This window comes from Gavia stellata, chromosome 19, assembly GCF_030936135.1.
Source record: "Gavia stellata isolate bGavSte3 chromosome 19, bGavSte3.hap2, whole genome shotgun sequence".
NCBI lineage: Eukaryota > Metazoa > Chordata > Aves > Gaviiformes > Gaviidae > Gavia > Gavia stellata.
In genome coordinates, this window is record NC_082612.1 from 3,606,353 (window position 1) to 3,627,122 (window position 20,770).

Here is a 20,770-nt window from a genome sequence, read left to right on the forward strand (position 1 = left end):
AAACTACGAACTTCAACAGGGTTGTTGTGGGTTTGTTTTGTGTGGGTTGTGGGGTTTTGGTTTTTTGTCTTTTTGTGCTTTGTTGGGTCTTTTAAGCTTTTTCTACTACTTTTTATGTAATCTAGCCAATTCTACAAGTGTCCATGATAATATCTGCACTAAGATCTACAAATACATATTTCAAACACTTCTTACCATGGTGGACGGTAAATGCGACATCATTGTACTCAAGACTGCTGTACTCGAACAATGCCGTCCTAGTGAGGTTAACTTGTTGGTAGCTGTACTTGGAGGGAATGTCTAGTTACAATCAACCTACCTTCTAACAGCCTACGCGCCTGAAGAGTGGACGTGGGGAGGGTTCTCCCGGCCGGCTTGAGGTTGTGGCCGCTGGTAACCTCCTGCTGGCATTAAAAATGCGGGACCAAATCCTTCCACCCCACCCTGATAAGCGGAGAGATCAGCTTTCATGGGACTCCAGCCCCTTCTCTGACAGGCGGGCAGCGAGGGGAAGGCTGTGGGGAGAGGTGAGAGCTGAGCCAGAGAAGTGTGACCTTCCAACATGGAGCAAATAATTCTCTGGATTGGACTTGGCCCGTATGGCTACGTGCTGTCCCTCACTAAGGGCGAATGCTCCAAGAGCCAGTGCGGCTCACTGCTTCTACGTAACCGGTAAATAACGTGCTGTATAACGTGTGAAACAACTTTGTGGTAGGAAGTGGTGCCATCTAAGAACACTGAATCTTTCACTTGCTTTTTAAATTATGAATAGGCAGTATTGTTGAATTTGAATGGAAACCTTTATGAGTATATTCAATTGAAGATACCAGAGGCTTGCAGAAATACAGAACATTCTATATATGTTAATTTATAATTCAAGTTAATTATTAATGAAATACTTATATTAACAAACCATATCTTTATTTTTTTTAGAGATTATGTTATTAGACTGTTATGAATTTCTGAGTAAACTTTGTGATCAGCAGCTTGCTTGCTTTGTTCTCTTTATTAAAGTAAATTTCCTCTAATAAAGACTTTTCTCTCTCTTCCCCCCCCTCCCCTGATAGCATCTTGGATATTCTTATTAGGGTTATTCAAGGACAATGTAGACTTAATTTTTTTGGTTGCTGGTTGTGAGCAGGAGATGGCTTAGTAATTTTTCAAGAGGAGCCCTGTGTAAGTATAAACCCTGACCCTTTATGATGCTGTCAGCCATTTGATAGAAGGATTAATTTACTCATAATATTTTGCACTATTAAGGATCCTGACGTGTTTGACAAACATTATCTTGGTTTTGTTCCATGCTGCCTGCCAGCTAGTATCTCCAGTTTGCAGGTAAATAAAGAAGAATGAGGAGACGTGTGTCTGTGTAGAGTGAGGATGTAAGTCAAAAATACAAGAGCTTTATCATGTAGAATTGGTTCACCGCAGAAGTAATGGCAGTCTTTTTCTCTCTCTACACACACACAAATCTAAAATTTAAGTATGTATTTCCCCCCCTCCCCCATTTCCTAAGTAATGTATGGCATGACGTGACTAAGACTAAGTTGCAAATTATGGATCAGCACGTCATTTTGTTTGCATCCAGAGGTGTTTTGCTGGTCAGGTTTTAGATGGGTAGGATCTGCACACAGTGAAGAGGAACAGAGAGGGATGTCCTAAATCCAGATACTATTTTCTCTCTGGATGCACATAGGAGACCCTCTGAAGAAATTTTGTTCAAGGTGCTGGAATTTATTGGTCCCACTTGCTGTTTTGTCAGGCTGTACATAGATCTCTGAAAATTATTTGAAGATACGACCTCAGGAATGATTTTTTTTTTCTTAAGTGTTATTTTTGAATAGGCGAGAATGTTTCAGTTGTGTTCAGTATGTGCCAGGAAGAAAAACAGATGCTTTTTTTTTCTTCTGTGGCAGCTGAGCTCAAGTCAGTGCTGACGTTCTTGTTTACGGCATGTCATCCTAGAAACAGGCTACTTGGAACATTTCTTGTTTTCTTTAAAGTCTAATATTGGAAGTCTTAATTGTCATATTCTCCTGATTTTTCTAGTCTTGAGATAATGAAATTTCATACTGACGTTGGCTGTTGGGGATTACGACCCTAAGATGCTAATGAAGTCATATACTGTAATTACTGGTTAGAAAATGATATGTAAAGTAGTCACTGACTAGAGAAGTCTGATGTATTGCTCATTTTAAAGAGGGGTTATTTTTGCTATTTTTTGCCTTTTTTTTATGAGCTTTAGATTTGTGTTTTTCAACCCCACTCCGTTTGAATGCAAGACGCTTGCTGTGGGAGGAGGTAATGGGAAGAGACAATGGCATCTGCGCGAGTTGCTAATTTTAACCTCTAGCTATCTTTTTCTCTCAGGATGCGAAGAGGGAGCAAATCATTTTCCCCAAGTAAACTAATTACAGGCCAGACAGAAATGATTCTGCCAAAATGACTGATCTTCTTTCAAAATCATTCTGGAAGTTTTTTCAGCTTCCAAGAGGGAGCAGGAGCCTGGCAGGGAGTAGCTCTGTTCATGTAAACTCTGACCGAATCCAAATAAATAAAGTCCTGAGCCTTTAGTGGTTGTATGCTATGTTAGACACTGCCAAAGCCTCTCCTTATGGGAAGCTGGAGTTCTTTATTTCTAGAGATTCCATGCTTTTTGGTACTCATTCCACATACAATATTCCCTAATTAAATTTACATTTTGGGACAAGTGGATAAAACAGGGAATCGGTGCTAGGGCTCCCTGAAGTCTCTTACCTCAGTTTCCAACTCCCCTGGTTATATCAGTGATTATAGCTTAGGAAGACAATTTTCCGTAACAATTTGCTTGATGAATTAGCCTTCTTTCTTGATTGCAGATTGTCTGCAAACAGATTGCGATTTTAACAGACTTGTTTGCTATTTATAATAATTTTGTGCACAATTCCCCCCCCCCCCCCCCCCCCCCCCCCCCCCGCCCCCGAAAATTGCTGTTGGTGCTAAGATTTACATTGTGGTCCTGAGAGAATACCGAGAGCAAACTCTTCTCATAAAACGTCAGCGATAAACAAATAGAAAATGTGGGAACACAGTTGGAGCGAAATCACACAGAAGTCACTGGGATGTTTGCATATCATTTTCCTCATTATTTGTTCAGCTGTAGCAGCGAGTGAAAATCGGCACCATCTGATAGCTCTTCAGTAGTCTGTGTAACATGAGGCTGCTGGGCTCCGGGGAGTTCCCGGCAGACGTATCCCCATCTCTTGGATCACCTCCACGGTTCGTACTAATTGACAACCTCAGCGCTGCTAGCTGCAGAGAGACCAAGCAGTGCGCGGCTCTGGAGCCTGAACAGCGTTTTCATGCAGGAGTCGGTTCTTCTCAGAACTCCCTGGGGGAATGCTGCTGAAACAGCGCAGAAGGGTTTATGATACCAATTTTCCTACTGCGCCTGCTGCTCTGTTCCGAAAAATGTTCTGGTCTTCACAAATATTAGTATGAGATACTTCATTCTTAGCCATTCCTCCACACACACTGTAATTTTATTTTGCTACCTACCTATTTTCTGGCCAGAACCAAACCACTGTCTTTTCTGTTGGGTTGGTTTGGCGGGGCTGGGGGAGGAAATTCCTGTGATTAGGGTCAATTGAACAGCCGAGAAGGTTTCTCTCCGCTAGAACAGCAGATAGCGCTGGTACCAACTTCCTAGCTAGTGCTGACTTGGCAAAGCTATTAAACAAGTGAACAGGCCATTCGGTTCTCGTCTCATCTTCCTGCTAAGTTGCCGACAAAGAGTGTGTTTGTAGTAGTGTTTCTTGTGACAGTTGTCTTGGAGTAATTAGAAAGAGATCGGCAGCTTATTGCAGAATTATGACCCTGTCTCTGCATTGCTGAAGGCGCTTTGATCCAGTTCTCCTTGTGTTGGGTGATTCTATAACCTGTTACCGATTTATTGAGCTATTGTGCCTCTTATTAAAAAATAATGAAAAAATAGTCTTCACATATGTATGAGAGTTGGATCTGTCCAAAGGTACGCTAGGAAACATTTCATTTTGCTTCCTTCATTCACAGTTTGGGTTGCCATAATAGACAACATGAAGGGTAGACTGGAAAGAGGCCAGGAGACGCACCTGCTAAAAAAAGAGGTATCTTCCTAATTACAGTCTAGTAGGCAGAGCCTGGGGATAAAGGCATACCTTTTCTCCTATGAATATTTTCATGAACTTTGCCTGTCTCAGGAGATTCCCTCAGTGCTGTGCTAAATTGGGTCATTTGTGTGTATACAAAAGAAAAGGACAAAAGATGGGTGTATGTTCCAGTATTACCATAAAACTCTGTATCTTCTCACCAACTCAGTAGTAAAAGGATTCTGCTCCAATTTATGGGCAAAACAGTTGCTGAAGGTCAGGGCATTTTCTTATTCTAGGCAGGTATGTATTTTAACGGTCTGCAAATTGGATCTGAGAAAGGAAGTTTCTTGCTTTCGCTGCTGTTTTAAGGTTTTCAGTAACTGTATACACAATCAAAAAGTATATTAAAACGTTCTTGCTGGAGTGACTGCTGTTGTGTCTGTCCACTGGTTTATACGTTTATAACATGTCCAGCTCAGTAGGATCTCTTTGTCATATTTTAGTTTTGATTTTTAGCTTCAAGCAGTGTCATGGTTAAAAAAGACATGCCTTTGAGCAATGGAGTCTTCCTGCTTGTTGGAAAAGTAGTCCAAATGGAGATATTTATTAAAGATAAATAAAAATGGGTATTGCAGTGCATATATCCAGGTCACCTCCAAACAAATTCAGAACAATTCTTTTTTTGTTCAGGACAATAAAAATATCTGTGAAGATGCGTGGTTGCATGCGTTCAATAAAAATCAAAGACCAAGAAAAAGACCCAACGATGTAACCTTGCAATCCTACCCTCTGTGACCTCTGTCGTCATTCTGACTGCCCTGATTCCCAATGCTCATAAATATTCTACTACGTTAGTGGCACAAAAGAAATTCCCTTGTAGCATTTCACATAAAGACCAAGTTTCTTATTAATTTCGCATAAATAGTCTTTCTCCTGGTGATAAAAACTAAATGCAATCACTCCTAAGCATTGTTGTTTTGACTGGCTTTGTTGGTTTTCTTACTTTGTAAGAGGACTAATGGGTCGGTTCACTACAATGGTTCCTCCATGTATTCCTGTCTTATTAGCAGCGGTTCTTTCTTTACTGCTTTGCATTTTCACTTGCAGCCGTTCGCTCAGGGATCAGTTAGAACTCAACCTGAAGTTTAAAAATAATAATTAAACAAAAGCGATAGAGCCACAGCTGTAGCAAAGCAATTTCTAATCTTCATGTGCTAATGGGGCAGATCTCTAGATACGGAATCAAAATAGCTTATCTGCCCTTGCAGCTTGTGTCCTCTTGACACTCGCTGTGTTTCATGATTCTCTTATGTTTGTATCTGGTCCTGCAAGATTACTTAGAAAAAGTGTTTTGACAGGTTTCTGCTTTTTCACTCTTCGCGTGGAGAACCATTATACCATTAGAGTATGGATAAAATAAGAAAGTGATTAAAACCGCATTTCAGAGGTCTACCCTGAACTTGTTATCACTTTAATGTTTGATAGAAGAACGGAAAGAATTTCCATTTCAACTCTAACTGTATGATTTTATTTTCATCTTAGTTCTGCTGTGTGATATGATGCTGTCACTGTATGTTCTTTTTAACTGATGTTTGCTTTGGTATTTTGTAATACTGGATTTTCTGTTTTTTGATATTTTTGTCTCATTTCATCATCATATTGCAAATTATTGTAGAAAAGAGGATCTGTTCAATGGGAGGAGTTCTAAACTATTTTTAGCTCTTTTGTATTTTGAGGAAGTAGCATTTATTTCAAACTTCATAGTTGACTTGTAACTGCGTAAAATACAGTTTTTATGTTTTCACTTCCAGAGATAAAGGTGTTTTTAAGTTACAGGTAGGTGATGAATGGTGGTAAGATGCATAAATCAAACAACTGTGTGTGGTAATATAATACAATTAGCAGAAGGGTTGGCCTGCATGAAGCCAGTGGCCTACAGGATTAGGGGTTTTTTTAAGCAGGTCATATTCAGTAGCCTTTACACAAGTAAGTAATTCTGTTAAACCTTTTTTTTTTTTTTACAAACACCATTCAGTGTTGTTAAGATGTGCGGCATCAGACTCTCCATATTATTGAAACTACAACCATTTATTCTTTATAAAGAAAATTAAGAAAATCATAACTACTGTGAGTTTTGTGCTGCCTGGTTCCTTTGCCGTCCTTATTGCAAAAACATTTTCCAGACCGCTTCAGTTCTCACTGTTAAAAGAAGGTGTGAAGCCGTTGGGGCAGGAAGCACGTCTTTCTGTTTATCCGATAGCCAGCGGCCCACTATCAGAGCTGTCGTAAGGAGGTGGGGGGAGCCGTTAAAGACCTTTCTAAGCACTTTTATTTGTATAGAAGCCAAATGAGTAGAAATGACAACTTTGAGTGACTAATTCATTATGTATTGCCATTTTTCAACAGCTATGATGAGTAGAGCTTAAGCAAACTTTAAATGTTGTGTAGACTTGTCCTCATTCTTTAAGAGCAGTCAGCTCCTTTTTATTCCATCTGTCCCCTACAAAACAAAAACCAGCAAACCACCCCAACCAAACCACCACTAACCCAATACCAAACAACCGGTGTCTATGAATGGTTTTGAAGAGGCCCCTGCAGCTCCTGGCAGGCCGGGTTGGGTGTGGCGAGGCAGCAATGCCCATCTAGCCTTGGCTCTGTTCTCCTGGGCTGTTGACAAGGGGGAAGACATCTGGACTGGCAGGCGGCCGAGCGCTGCCGCTGGAGCAGAAATATTTCCTAAAGATGAGAGTGCGGCATGGCAACCACTGCATCAGCCTTGCTGATGTAGGGAACTGTCTACAGCACAGCAGCTCTGCCCAGTAATGGCCGTGATGATCTGGGTTGGTTGTGTCCCTGTATCTAGGATGCCTGTTTACTGTAGCTGGAATGCCAAAATACTGCTACGCAATTACAGGGATATTTGGGTGTTTGTAGTCATGACGCTTGACAAGCAGGTTATTAGTGAAGAGTCCATGCCGCTGCTGTGCAGCAGCGGATCCCTTTGGACATTAATGTAGGGACTGGAGATGTCCCTCTTGTGCCACAGGGACCTGGGGCTTTCTGCAATTTTGGACTGCATCTTGATGACTGACTGAATGACGTTTCCATCAATAGAAACGGGCAGTTACGCCCTGCTGTCCTACTTTTTGAAACGCCTGCAAGAGCGCACCGCTCTACTACTCATAACTGTTGTTCTTACCAGTTTTTATATCTATTTCTTTGAAGAGGCCAGTGGCAAATATTTCTAAGAGGCCTGATGCGGTTTAGTGCTGCTGTTGCAGTAGGAGGATACTTCTTCTGGAATGAAATGAACCCCTTTTCCTGTAGACCCTCAGTGTTACTGCGAATCTATCTACAGACCTTGTTGGAAGCCTTTCTTGTGTTATTTAGCCTTACTTTAGAGATCTGCTGAAAACAGGGTAAAGTGGATGAAATAAAACTTGCATGTGTTCTAATAGGTCAGTTGCTTGTTAGTCAGAAACTTACGTCGTCTTAAAGAGACTTTATAAAAATTATTTGACAATTTATTAGAAGTCAGTCTTGCAAGTTGGTTACAATATATTTCTTAAAGGTTGAATAATGCCTCTTGATTTTGCAATCAAATTGATGATCCGTGAGACTTCAAATTGTCAATGTTCATCGGCTAATCTGTTTAAGGCAAAAAAAGTATGGTGATGTTACAGTTTAATGAGATTCTGTCTTGCATTGTAAATAGTCAAGCTTGACAGCTGATTGTTCCAGACCTTAATCACAAAGGGAAGAGCCTGTGACCATGGGATAGATTAATTCTGTGGTTTGCCATGTTCAGTTTGTGGATGTGAGGAAGGCAGGGGCGATTTGATTGTACAAGTTTGTCCTTCATGAGAGAGGGCCTTTGTCAACCAGCTTCTCCGCGGGTCTGTAAAATGAACATGGTCTTAATTTTTTGTTATCTTAAAGGACCGGGAATCTCTTAAGTAACTTGTTTGGCATTTTCTATAACCTGTACGGGAGGCCAGATGCATCAATTGTGTAAAGTAAACCAACAACCTCACTCAGCCCCCCCGGTAATTCTAATTCCGAGGAAGATGAGTTCTAGCGGTTTGTGATTCTGAATTGCCAAAAAGTGACCTAAAGTACGAGTTACAATGCAGATGGCATTGGGTTGAATTCCCTGTTCTACCGCTTTAGCAGAGTTGTGGGTTTTTTTAGTTGGTGTACACAGTAAGTAAGTGTATGTATTGAAATGGAAATACGGAACAAACAATTGTGCATATGGGAGAATCTACTTAAAACATTATGACTTACCCATCCTGCTATAAAAGCCCACCTCTTGAGCTTTTCAGATGCTTAAAGAACAAAACAGTGTGATACTTCTAAATGCCCAGTGTCAGTAGAAAAAAAAATGCAGCTCTGTTAAGCAATCTGTCAGCCCTGGGAAAAATTCGGTCAGTAGAAAGTGCTTAGCTTTGCTCAACTTAGCTAGATTTTAATGAGACGCTTCTTTCCGCTGTACGCTTAGCTGTGCCATGAGGTGACTAGAAGAAAGCAAATAAGAGGTCAGGGAGTTCCCCACTTGTTTTAATTTGGAACAGTAGCACAGTCTAATATGTGAAAATTGGGCTGAGGCTTGACAGCCAAGAGAAAAAAGATGTGTTAAAAGCAACATGGGAATAGCTAGATTGAAGTATTTCAGCTCTGACGACTCCCAACGTACCGGTGCTTTTATGATGAACATTTTTTGAATTAATGTGTGACGTAAAGTTTTAGTGCACGCTCCAATACTGATGTGTAAGGCAGACATAAAATTGCTTTTCGGCATTCTGCCTTTACACTTTTGCTAGAGAAATGAAGAATTTGAGAAGAAAACTTAAGAAACGTGCATTTCTGTTAGACTTGTCAATCTCAATGTATCATAAAGCATCTCACTATGGCACTTGAGTCAGGTTTTTGAAGTTATTTAAGCTCCTAACTGCCATTCATTTCACTGTCAATACAGTATGTGCGCTGGCACGTGTCCAGTAAGTAGAAAGACAAGGCATTGAATTACAACCCAGTAGTTTCTAATGATTTTGTAGCTGAGTGCATCTACTCTGAGTGATTTATAACAATGCATCACTTAAACATTAGGTCTGACATGCAGAGTAGACAGAATATTAAGATTGCTTATGAATCATACAGATACCTTTGAATTCAAGTTCTGGCATGTTGTTTGATTAACATGGTTCAATATTGTTAGTGTTAATTAAAATGGCAGAAAAAACATTCTGTCACATATCTTCATTTTTGGTTTTGCGAGGCCATTTTTCAACTTGCAGAAAATCCATTTGTCAGGAGTCTCTTTACAGGAAATAAAAAGTTTCTGTTTATTCAGAAAACCTACTTGAAAAATTCTACAGAAAATCTACTGCTACAGTCTGTCATCTCGCCAAACCAGTTTGGGTCAGTCACTGTACAATGAAATGTGAAAAAGAATCACGATTGTGCTCATTAGCAGTCTTGCATCCATAAGCACCACTTTTAACAGATTTTTCAGGAACGTTTTTGTATTTCTGCATAATGCTCCCAAAGCATCACTGAGGACAGATATGTGTGTATTAATTATGCGAAGCTTCGTGTACCGATTACCTCAACCCACCAATGAAAAACATCTTAAACCTCCCCCAAAAGAAAGATAATACAGTGCAAGGTCAGTGTAGACATGATTCCAGTGGGACTTCAGGTGATTTAATCTGCTAATCTTTTTGTCGTAGGTATGAGAGATTGGAGTCCAGGCTTCTCGCCTTAACCTTGTTGAATAACTATCTTGTTAGACATAGTACATCTTGTTCCTGGATGGAAGAACAGTTGCTTCATAAATTTTGCTCCTCAAACCTTACCGGAGCTGGACAGAAGGTTGTAGAGTTTGCTCTTACACATTTGGGCCGTGCAGAGCACAGTGGCGCAGGTACCAGGAAGACTTTGATTTAGCTCCCACAGTAGCCTCGGTATCCTTTTCTTCCGCTTTGTTCATGGCACCACTCATGGGGTACTGGGAAATGAGCAGACAGCAGAGTTGTGCGACGGTCTGGTACGCCCAGTCTCAGCAGCCCCGCTGTTGAGTAGAGTTTCCTCCGCTGACGGTGAACATCTGCTCTTCTCTCTGAGAAGGTAGTGGGTCAGCATCTGTGTCACCTTTCAGTCGGTTCCTTGCAGAAGAAGAAAACTCTGTGTGTGTGAGAGGGAAGGGGAGGGCCGGAGGGAGCACACATGCTTTAGGGGCAGCTCTACGGGAGCATGCGGGCACCCTAAGCAGGACCCTAGGGGACTCTGGGTACCCTATGGGACGGTTTCAAATACTCCGTGGTACTTCCTTCTGGTTGGCACCAAGTGACTCGCTCTTTACACGTGCTTTTTGGATTGCCTTTCTCATGCGTCTGGATGTGGCACGACTATGTGCTGGTTGCTGTGGTGTTGAACGTGGGCTCAGGGCTCACCTGGGCTCGGGGGACTTGTGACACTTCATTAGAGGTGGCCCCCACAGCGGGCAGGCACTGGGATGTACCCCGCAGTGATGGCGGAGAAGGAATGACCTTTATTTGTAATGGCATTTCGCTACAGATAATAGTTCTCGTAGAGGTGTAATTACTATGACAAAAGGTTCGATAGCATAGCTTATCTTTTCATGGGTCTGCCATAAATTTTACTAAAAAAATATGCAGTTGTATGGGCATAAAGTGAATCTAGGTTTGGAATGCTTACTGGATATATAAACTAGATGATGGATATTTAGGCTAGATACTCGATAGTAGTAATGATCAGTGGGGACTTTTTTATTTGATATCATCTGCCTCTATGAGGAGGAGTTAGCTGTTTAAAAAAAAAAATGCATAGCAGAAAGATTTAGTGCTTTGAAAAACCTGAAAGCTTCTAGTCCTATCTTTCTTGCCTTTCTCATATTCCTTCAGATACGCTTGCTGCTATTTACAGAGTGGAAGAAATAGGAGAGCCTAATGATTCTTTTTTCACTGTGTACGTATGTAACTCTTCCTGAAGATGGCATTACGCTTGCCTTTCTCACAACAGATCCTAGATAATGTCTGCTTTAAGACGGCCTTGCCATACTACTGGCTCTTTGTTGAGGTCCGTTTTGGAGAGAGCCATACCATTTTCCAAATCCAATATTCTTTCTACTGCCATCTCAGTCTCCTGAATCCCCTGTAAAAATACAGATAAGAGGACTTGCAGAATTCTAAAGGTAAGTGATGTAATTACTAATGTTGTAGAGCTAGGCCATAGTTGTTTGAAAGGAACGGCTATGTCAATGCTTTCAATGTCAGCAATTTTAACGTGAGTGGATATTGTGTAATATTAAGAATCTCCCTATAAAATCTAAGAAGCTGTTCAAAGCACAGTACCAGTTTTCCTAGGAGGGTATATAATGGACTCTGAAACAAGATGACTAGTGTGTCAGATAAATCACAAGACTTTATTTCACATGGCCACAGCTGAAGAAATAATCCAAACCAAATGTTTATAGTAGCAGAAAGTTGGATTTAAGTATTCTTAATTACAATCAGCAGCACAGATCACTGCATGCCGGTGAATAGGTGGTTCTCCAGGCTTTCTGGAGGTTGGCTCCTACTATTTTCTTAGTTTCAGAGTAATGAAGCAGAGTGCCTTCTAAGCTCTGTGCAAAGCTATAACATAACAGCTCTCTCTCCCAGGAGGAAGGTAGGTATTTTGTGATAGGCTTCTAGAATTTCTTCTGCCTTAAAGCTGTGGTGTATAGCTTATCTCTGGTGCCAGCAGGCTGCACCGCGCTGCCTTCTGTTTGTAGGCACCTTGTGTTTCTCTCCTTGGCCCTATGCGAGCGCGATGTATGCTTGGAGAAGCTGGATTGCGTGAAGTGGACTGGAGGAAAGCCGAGGGGAAAACTTGCTTTCCTGCAGGCTTGCAGGAAAAGCAGAGCGCTGCTTGTGGGGGAGCAAGAGGGGAGACTTGCTCCTCCTGCCAGTTATGTTGTCCCACTTCTGGGCTTACGTCTTACTGTGCTTTTTCTCTGATGTTACGTGCCGTTGATTCTGGCTATGAAAAGGAGGAGGGAGCAACTAGCTGAGGAGTTGCCGGGGACTGTAGGTGCTAACAGCTACCTTGGTCTTCAAGGGGAACGTAGCAAAAAGACCACCCAAGCGTGCTCTTTAAAGGTGTCTGTCTTTCTGGGCATAGATACCAAATGAAAGTCCCAGGATTTGTCTCTTGAGCAGGAATTGAATTGAACGTCCAGAGAGCACAGAGATGTAGATGAAAAGCACAAAGCAAACGAAATGGGTATAAGTAAATGATGTGAGCTTCTCTGTGCTTTCTGTAGAGAAGAGCCCCCTACTTCCAACCCCAATGAACTGGTGGTGTGAGTTACGGGACATAGCTGGCTTGGAAGAAGTGTAAAATACTTCAGAGGGGGACCAGGGAGAACGATAATTATAAGTAATATTAGATAGTATGTAGTGCCATTGCATAAAAACTTTCTTTGCTATTTGGTCTTGGTTTTTGCAATTTGAAATATTGTCAATCTACTTACTTTTTCCTGTGCTGTACCTTTTTATTCTGTGTGTTGCTATCTTATGGGTTTATTGTCACTACAAACAAGCCTGCTGTTGTTCTCTTTTTATTATCTGTGGCAATAACATCTCTGCAAAATTAACTTGGACTTGCATGGTTTCTGACAAGCCTTTGAATTTTGGTATTAACTATGCATTATTAATATTCCTAAGGCTTTTGTTGTTCTGGATTTTTTTGAACATGACCTTACTCATTTTACAGTGATGCTCATCACTTTTTTTTTTTCCCTTTTTAGGAGTTCTTAGGGTTGTGAACCTCTTGAAATAAAGACAGAGGGAGAGAAAGGTGTCTCTTCATACTTGCGGAATAGTTATATTATTATTTTCATGTATATAATTAATACATCATTCCAAAACAAATACCCCTTTCTGGGAAGCTTGATCAAACTGAAGTCATAACTGCTTTTAGTTTACATAATTCTCTAGGTAAAGAAGTCTAAGTCCCTTCTTCTTACTGTGCATCAGGTTGACGTGGAAACACACTGGGACTCTTGATATTTGGCTGCTTATACATGCTCTGGAGTAGGGGGTTTCCTATGTATGTCTTTGAATGGATTTTTGTAGTATCACTGTTGTGATTTACCTCGTCTCTGCCTTATCAGGTTTTGTTCCCATTGCATAGTGCCCCAAGTGCTTCCCTCAGTCGCCAGAAAGCTCTGATGAACCGCTGCAGCCGCCAAGTGTATCCTGGGAACGGCGGGTTTGGCTCCGAACAGCTCTGTGTGAGCAGGTCGCCAGCAAAACACCACTGTTGCTCTGGTAGAGGGCTTTGTTTTATACGGATCCACATCATGAATGTGATGAGAGAATTCAGCTTTTAGATATAATTTTTTTTTCTAGTACCATTTTATTGCTGTCGCCCTGGCAAGTACTGCTACTGGAGGCGTTAGCAGAAAGCCTGTCAGTCTCAGTGACTGGGTCACTCTCGTGTCAGTGGCCAGAGAAGCAGCAGAATGAGGTTTGCTGAACTTGAGAAATAAGTGGTTGGAATCTGTGTGTTATTTACTCCACATCTTAGTGTCTGGGTTTAGTATGAATAAAAATTATTAGCAGCTTGCACTCAGCCATCTTCTTAGGGAGGAAAGAGCCATGGCAAAGCTTGTAGCATTCTGCAGCGTAGCCAGGAACGTGTGGATGTGGCACTGCGGGACATGGTTTAGTGGGCATGGTGGTGTTGGGTTGATGGTTGGACTTGATGTTCTTACAGGTCTTTTCCAACCATAGTGATTCTGGGATTCTGTGTGATTGAGTTTGGACAATGCTTTAATATTTACAACTTGGAATAAGGAATTAATTTTGACTAAGTACTCATTTTGCTAGAATTAATAAGTATTTTTAGCATCAACTAAGTATTTCCTGGCATTGAACTAGGCTTACATAGGTTCTTCCACTTCATTTACCAACTAGAACCGAGGCTCTGTTACTTGATTTTAATGAGGCTACGTGAGTTGAAAGGTGCTGCTCAACTGAGTTATAGAATCTTTCTTAAAGCCATCATCATCTAAAGGTGAATGAGTAGCTGGTGATGAGGGCGTAGATCCATAAGGCCGTTGGTGGATAACAAACCCAAGAATGTTAAAGATGCTCTCTGTTTACAGAAGGGATCTTTCTGGCACGTTGTTGATCCGATGATCTCAACTGTGTGTGCGCTTCTGCTTTCTGAGCATCTTGGCTTTGGACTTTGAAGGAAATTTCCAAGTTAAATTAACTTGAGCTCATATGAGATGAGAATGGCTGAAATAACGTTACTCCTATAAACACTAACATTTCAAGTAAAAAGCTTTGCGTGAAGATTGTTTACTGCTTTAAGAGAGCCATTAGAAGTAGAAAAACTATATCCTTGACCTATTTCTGTGGACCAATGCAAATTTCAGTTACGCAGTCCATAAAATGCTGACGAACTTTAATTGTCTAAGTTTTATCTGGAAATTGTTAGGCAAAGTACAGCTAGATCAGTTTTCAGGTTATTTACATGTAGCAAAAGAAGCCATCCTCTGGCAACTGACATCGCTACCGCTCAGTTCGGTTTGAAATGAGGGGAGTGTGTGCTGGAGCATTCCTGCATCCTTCTTGGGGGTTATTCTGTATTCCTGTGATAGCAAAGTTTTGCCCTGTTTTTTTAACAGCATTTTCTTCCCTACGTTCCCTGCAGCAACTCAGTGGAAAGAATACATCAAAAATGAAAGGAATAACAATACTGTGAATCTCTGTTGTCTTAGAAAAACACCAGGAGGGCACCATGACTATGTAGATGTCCCTCCAAGGGAAACGAAAAATTAGTGAAGAAATCTTTTGACCCAGAGTCAAATCTCATGTGAGCCAAACCTGAATATGCTGTATCACCCACTCAACTGTATTTTCAGTGAGCCTTTTCAGTGTCTTGAGAGAAATTAGATTGGGAAGAGGGAACTGGGGGAAGGGAAAACAGGGCCCTATGCACTTCCCTAATTTCATTTTTTCTGCACAGTTCCTTAAAAAGAGCCATAATCTTAGGGCAGGTTGGGGAGAAGATATTGTTTCTTCCCCTGTGGCAGAACTATGGTACCCTTAACCACAATTAATACCTGCAAGTAAATTACTTTCACCTTGATTGACTCAAGGCAATAGCATTGAGTTATTAGAGTGAATGGGCCCCAGAAAGTCGACTGGTTTAACCCAGTGGAGGTTTGGTAGAGCCTCTGGCTCAACAGTTTCGCATGGGTCCCGGGGTGAAAGAGGTTTGAAGTGCTGGGACAGGAGGTCGCAGATCCTCCATCCTTCTGCAGTGTCCTGGGGATGCGGCAGTTGGGCCTTTCCTGACCCGTGTTGCTGCGTTGGTTCTGCTGGTCTCTGCCTCTGAAATAACCCCGCAACATGCTGGCGTCTCAGCAGGATGTGCCTGCAGGGCATTGAGCTAAATGAAGCACCAGTGTTAAAATAACATCAAGATTCACTGGCTTTGTGACAGATTTTATTCTTTTTCTACTTAAGTTCCAAGTAGAACAGCAGGCAGTTTTCTAGACACAGTAATATGATGTTTATATCATTCATGTGACCACATGATTAGCTATATAATTTATTGTCTAATTTCCCTAAACATGGTATTGCAAATAGTAACCAATTAAAATAATCAGAAGCAGCAGTCTAGTATGAAGAAACAACAGATCCATCATGAGGTTTTAGTTGCTGTTAGTTTTTTAGGTCATGAGCTATAGCATGCTGACATCAATAATATTACCATTGAATATTCTCATTACAAAATATTTTATAGCATAGCATTTATTTGGCTTTTGCTTGCCTGGTGGGATTTTCCATATAAAGAAAACAAAGGCAATCCACTTTTTGTTCCCTTTAATGCATTTTCTTAATAGTTGGAAGATTTAAAAAGATTGCTGAAGTGCTGAGTTGCTCATCAGACTTGTGCTCCAGACCCCTCACCAGCTCCGTCGCCCTTCTCTGGACACGCTCCAGCACCTCAATGCCCTTCTTGTAGCGAGGGCCCCAACTCTGAACACAGCATTCGAGGTGCACAGTAATTGAGTCGTGGTGGGCTGCAGGGGAGCTGGGCAAGCAGAACTGCCCGGGAGATGGAGGGTTGCACGGGCACGCTGGGCCAGCAGCGGGTAAGGGCAGAGAGCGGGTGCAGCGGGGAGGCAGACGAGGAGGAGTAACAGCTCTGATGCTGCTGGACAAAGGCGTTGTGTCAAAAGATAGATAAAAGGAAAGAATAGGGCCAAAAATGGAGCGAAGAAATGGAGAGGGGATGAGGCGTCCCCTAATTACTATGGGATCTTACTGAAAAAAATACTCTGTTCTATGCTTCTTGTGGCACACAATATTGATATACGCAAAAGGGCAGATTTAAACTGTGTAATTCTAGCTTTCCTGCCGTTTGAGCTTACAGATTTGCAAGCATAATGTTCTTTCAGCACTGTTTCTTTCAGTGTGGCATGAGTAAGTTTGTTTAATGCACCATACGCTACTAATGGAAAGCTTTTAACATTTTCTCACCTTGAAAAAGAGAGATGTATAAGGAGATTATTGAAAGTAAGGAGGATAAATTGTATTGGGTAGATGGTGGCATCTTTTTCTATTTATTAAAAACAGTTTTAAAAAGGTTATAAAAGGAAAATTTGCCACGTTTAATGTGGAATCTTTAAAATGTCTTTTCTCACCTGTTCAGAATGAAAATGACCTGAATAAATTACGTAAGGGTTCCTAACGTGGTGGTTCTGGCTCAGCACCATCAAAGTGACATAACTGTGAAAGGTTGTCAATTGGCATTTCTTTGGTCTTAAAAAAGCAGCTTTGTGTGTATAAATTGGGTACTGCAATATATGCAGACTTTGCTTTGATTCTAGACTGAGAATATATTAAGGCCAATGGTTAATATGATACGCTACGTGGAATCTCTTTTATTTCTGGATTAAATTGCAAATACAATAAATTGGTGTACTGACCTGAAGCACTGCTATTTCTAGCACTTCCCTTTTGTTATCTGTACTTAATTTTGGCAAACAACGCATGGCAGTAGTTCAGCGTATGGTCAGAGCACCTGCAACTGCAGGACTATGCTGCCTGTTCTTCACTGCGGGAGGAGATCTGCAACCAGGGCTTGCAGGCAACTGCTGAGAAGAAATCTGTGTCAGCTGTGATTTGCCTTTTCTAGGCTAGAAAGAAAAATAATCAGCTATATTTAGCACACTTAAAAGAAACCACAGAATCTGTCCAAGTAAATACAATATAGTTGGGCGCTTTGCAGCGCCGTGTCTTGCATCTTCCCAGGATCCCTCTGAACAGAGATATGCAGGAAATGAAGAAGTAAAGCGCTAGCTGATATTTATCAAATCGTCTGCGTATTAGCTAAGCATCTGGCAGAATTCTGCTTAATTTCCACTTGATAAAAAGTAGCAAAGCTGTATATGTCAGGCCTAATCTCGGTTTTATTTATGTTTATCAAGGTCAAGCTGGTGCAATTCTGAAAAGCTGACGGAAGTTTTCTTTGGTGCATGTTGGTGTGGGGTCAAGATCAGGCTATTTGCCAAGCTGTTGTTGTTCTCCTGCTATGTTTCTTGCAAATTGCAAATTTCATGGTGTCAAACCTAGGGGTGCTTATTATTACGACAGGGAACACGTGGAGGTTTCTGTTTAGGAAGGGAGCCGGAAATTCATCGGGAGCTTTCTTGTCTAGAAACGCTGAAGCACCTCATTTAGTGACAGTCTTTTTATTCCACGTTCGTAGTGTGAATGCAATTTGGACCCGTAGTTGAAGCTTGCAATTGGAAAAACTTCAAGATGACGTTGAGAACATACTTTATTGAAAATTGCCATTCTTTGGCTTTTGGAAATAGAGCCAAGAAGGCCGCCTAAATTCTGTTTCTGTGTAGTTTGGGTCTTCCATTTCAGAATGTGCAGCTAGGTAGTATTTTCTATTTGTTTGCTTGCATCTTGCAAACTTTTATTTCTACCTTTGAAGAGATCTGCTTGAAGGTCTACTTTCATGTGGCTCATGCTTTGTAATGTATTACCTGTTTCAAGCAGATGCAGGTTTTTTTTTCTTTACAGGTCTTGTAAGTGATGGGTTTACTGAGTACCTATCCAGAAGAGAGCAGTGGGTCCGTCAGGTTTTGTGGTGCAGCTATCTGTCAGTCATGTCAAATTCACTGCTCTTGGCACTATCTAGTATTTCTAGTGGTAGCACACCTGGGTTTGGTAGTGGGTAGCAGCTCCAAATTGTTTTTTAAGTGGTAGCCTCTCTATCCGTTTCACTTCCCCCTCCGCCTCTACTACGAGTACTGTTCTCTGCTATTCCCATTTTCATTCCCAGATGAAGTCTGTAAAACATCACCTGAGTGAAGAGATGTGAATCACGCGGTCCTAAATGGAACCAGCATGAAAACTCAGATTTTTATTTTGGGTCTGAGTACTCCTATTTTTTGTCACTGTTGCACCGAGTGACTAGCGGAGGGAAGCCCAGCCGTAAGTAGCAGTGGCAGCACGCAGCCTCCGACAGGGATTGAAGGCGGTTGCCAAACACTGTATGTGTGGTTGGAGTAAAATAGGTGGTGTGGTTTGCCAGTTCCCGATTTATCTTCAGCTGGCTTAGAAACACGCTTGTTAACACAGTTTGCATGGTTCTGCGTGAGAGAGGCAATTGTTAATAGTGTTAATAGGTAACTGCTTCATTGCTGTATGGTATAAAACCCAAGACGACGTCTTGCATGCATTATTGTGATTTCGGTGATGCAACTTAAGATTGACTTTATCTGATGCTGCTTTGGCACAGAGGAATGATAGTGAAGTAGGTACATGTGTAAAAATAATAAGGTAGATTTTTATGGTCTTGGAACCTTACAGACCCTCGCTGCTCTCCTGTTTGTGTCCTGAGGATTTGAAAACGTTAGCTGAATAGGCCCAGCATGACTTTTCTTTCTCTGAGGCCATCAGCTCAGGCCAGGGAAGTCCTGGCAGCAAAGGTCCTGCTCGTTCACCTTCGCTAGTTAATTGCTCTACACGCCCAGCCTAGACCTTATTGAAAAGGGCAAGGCTGTGTTCCTCTTTGGTTCTAGCTGTCCTGCGCAGCGCTTTCCAGCAAGTGCCACGGGGACTAGCGACCCCAATGGAAGGATCATCCCATTGCTCATCGAAGTACTGCAATTCAGAGAATTAACGGTAAACGCTGGAAGACTTTTTCCAGCTCTTTACAAGATACTGCAGAACTGTGGGAGAAATACAATCAAAGAGACAGTTAAAAAAAATTCTTGTTATATCCGTATAAAGCTAGAATTGAATTTCAGGGTAGTAGTAATAACTGACCCTATGAAAAAATAACAAATGTGTCATGTCCGTCCACCTTTCCTTCCGCAATGAACCAACATACTTAATTAGTAATGAATTCAGTCTGCAATTTTGTGTGAGGACAATACACGGTGTAGTTCACAACGTTCATGTAATTCATGTAAGAACTTGAGTTTCACATAAATGACATCTCTTTGAAGGCACAATGAGATTTAGGATCCCAGCTCACCAGGGTATTTCTGGAGAAGCTAAAGGCGAACTTATCTTTCCCTGTGCGGTACCCAGAAGCCAAGCTTGCTTTCCATGTCCTCCCATTTGCAAAACGCTCTTTACAGTAGCGTATCAGATGGCACGCGTGGTATTTGCAGAGAAGGCACTTCAGTTCATGAGCTCGTGCTGCTCTAATCGTTCTTCTGGTGATCGCTGGGGTTTTGGAAATGAGGTTATGCGGCTTAGCTGTGGAGGAACCCAGGGAGCGCTGGGGATGGAGAGTTCTGCGTGGTTGCTAAGAATATTAGATCAGCTGGGATCGCTATGGCAACAGTGTTGCCAGGATGAAAAACTTTCACTGCAATCAATCGGAATTCACAAGTACCATTGTCTACCTATGTCGCGTCGGAAAGCGAATCTAAATTTTCTGATCCAAAGCAAATCTTTTAATGAATCCTTAAGGATCTGTATTCTCTATTTGCTAAGTAGTCTGGTACAGAGGGGAAAGAAAGCGTCTGTGTCAAGTCAAGAGAGAGCTTAAGGGGCCAGGTCAGAGAAAGACATTTACAGAGACAACCATATGAATAATCAGATTGCATTTATGCTGTTCATGGGTTCGAGGTTTACGTTTTTCATTCCAGATGATGAGATGAAGTAAGTCTCTTCTGGTTTTGGAGCAAGGCTTGTTTCTAGCTGCAGATTACTTCAGGTCCATTTTGTGTTCAGTCTCCTTTATTAGTATAACTTTGAGAGATTTGGGTTGTGATCACTGGTGGGGATTATTTAATGAAAATAAGCACACAGACTATAAGAAGTCATGTTATTTCTACTTGAATTTTACTGCTCACCTCTGTTAACTGTTTTTAATGCAATTTAATTTCACAGACAAAATACATTTAAGAATGTCTAATGCTGCGTCTGCCAAAGGTTGACTCGCTTTTTTGGGATCTGATGGTCTACTTTCTAGGCTAAAGTTAGTCATAGCTGATATTTATTAGTGAGTGCTCTTCAGATTAAACAATTACATAACTGGCGAAGCATTCCACATCTTGCGATCAATTCACTCTTCTATTTTATGCCAGTGACCACAAACTT

The 20,770-nt window shown here is 41.4% G+C and overlaps 1 protein-coding gene across 1 annotated transcript in view; it reads left to right on the plus strand.

The window, feature by feature from the left end:
* The window catches only part of ANK2 (ankyrin 2), a 316,797-nt gene that overhangs the window by 24,166 nt on the left and 271,861 nt on the right, over positions 1-20,770 (plus strand). The gene's annotated exons all lie outside the window — the stretch shown is intronic.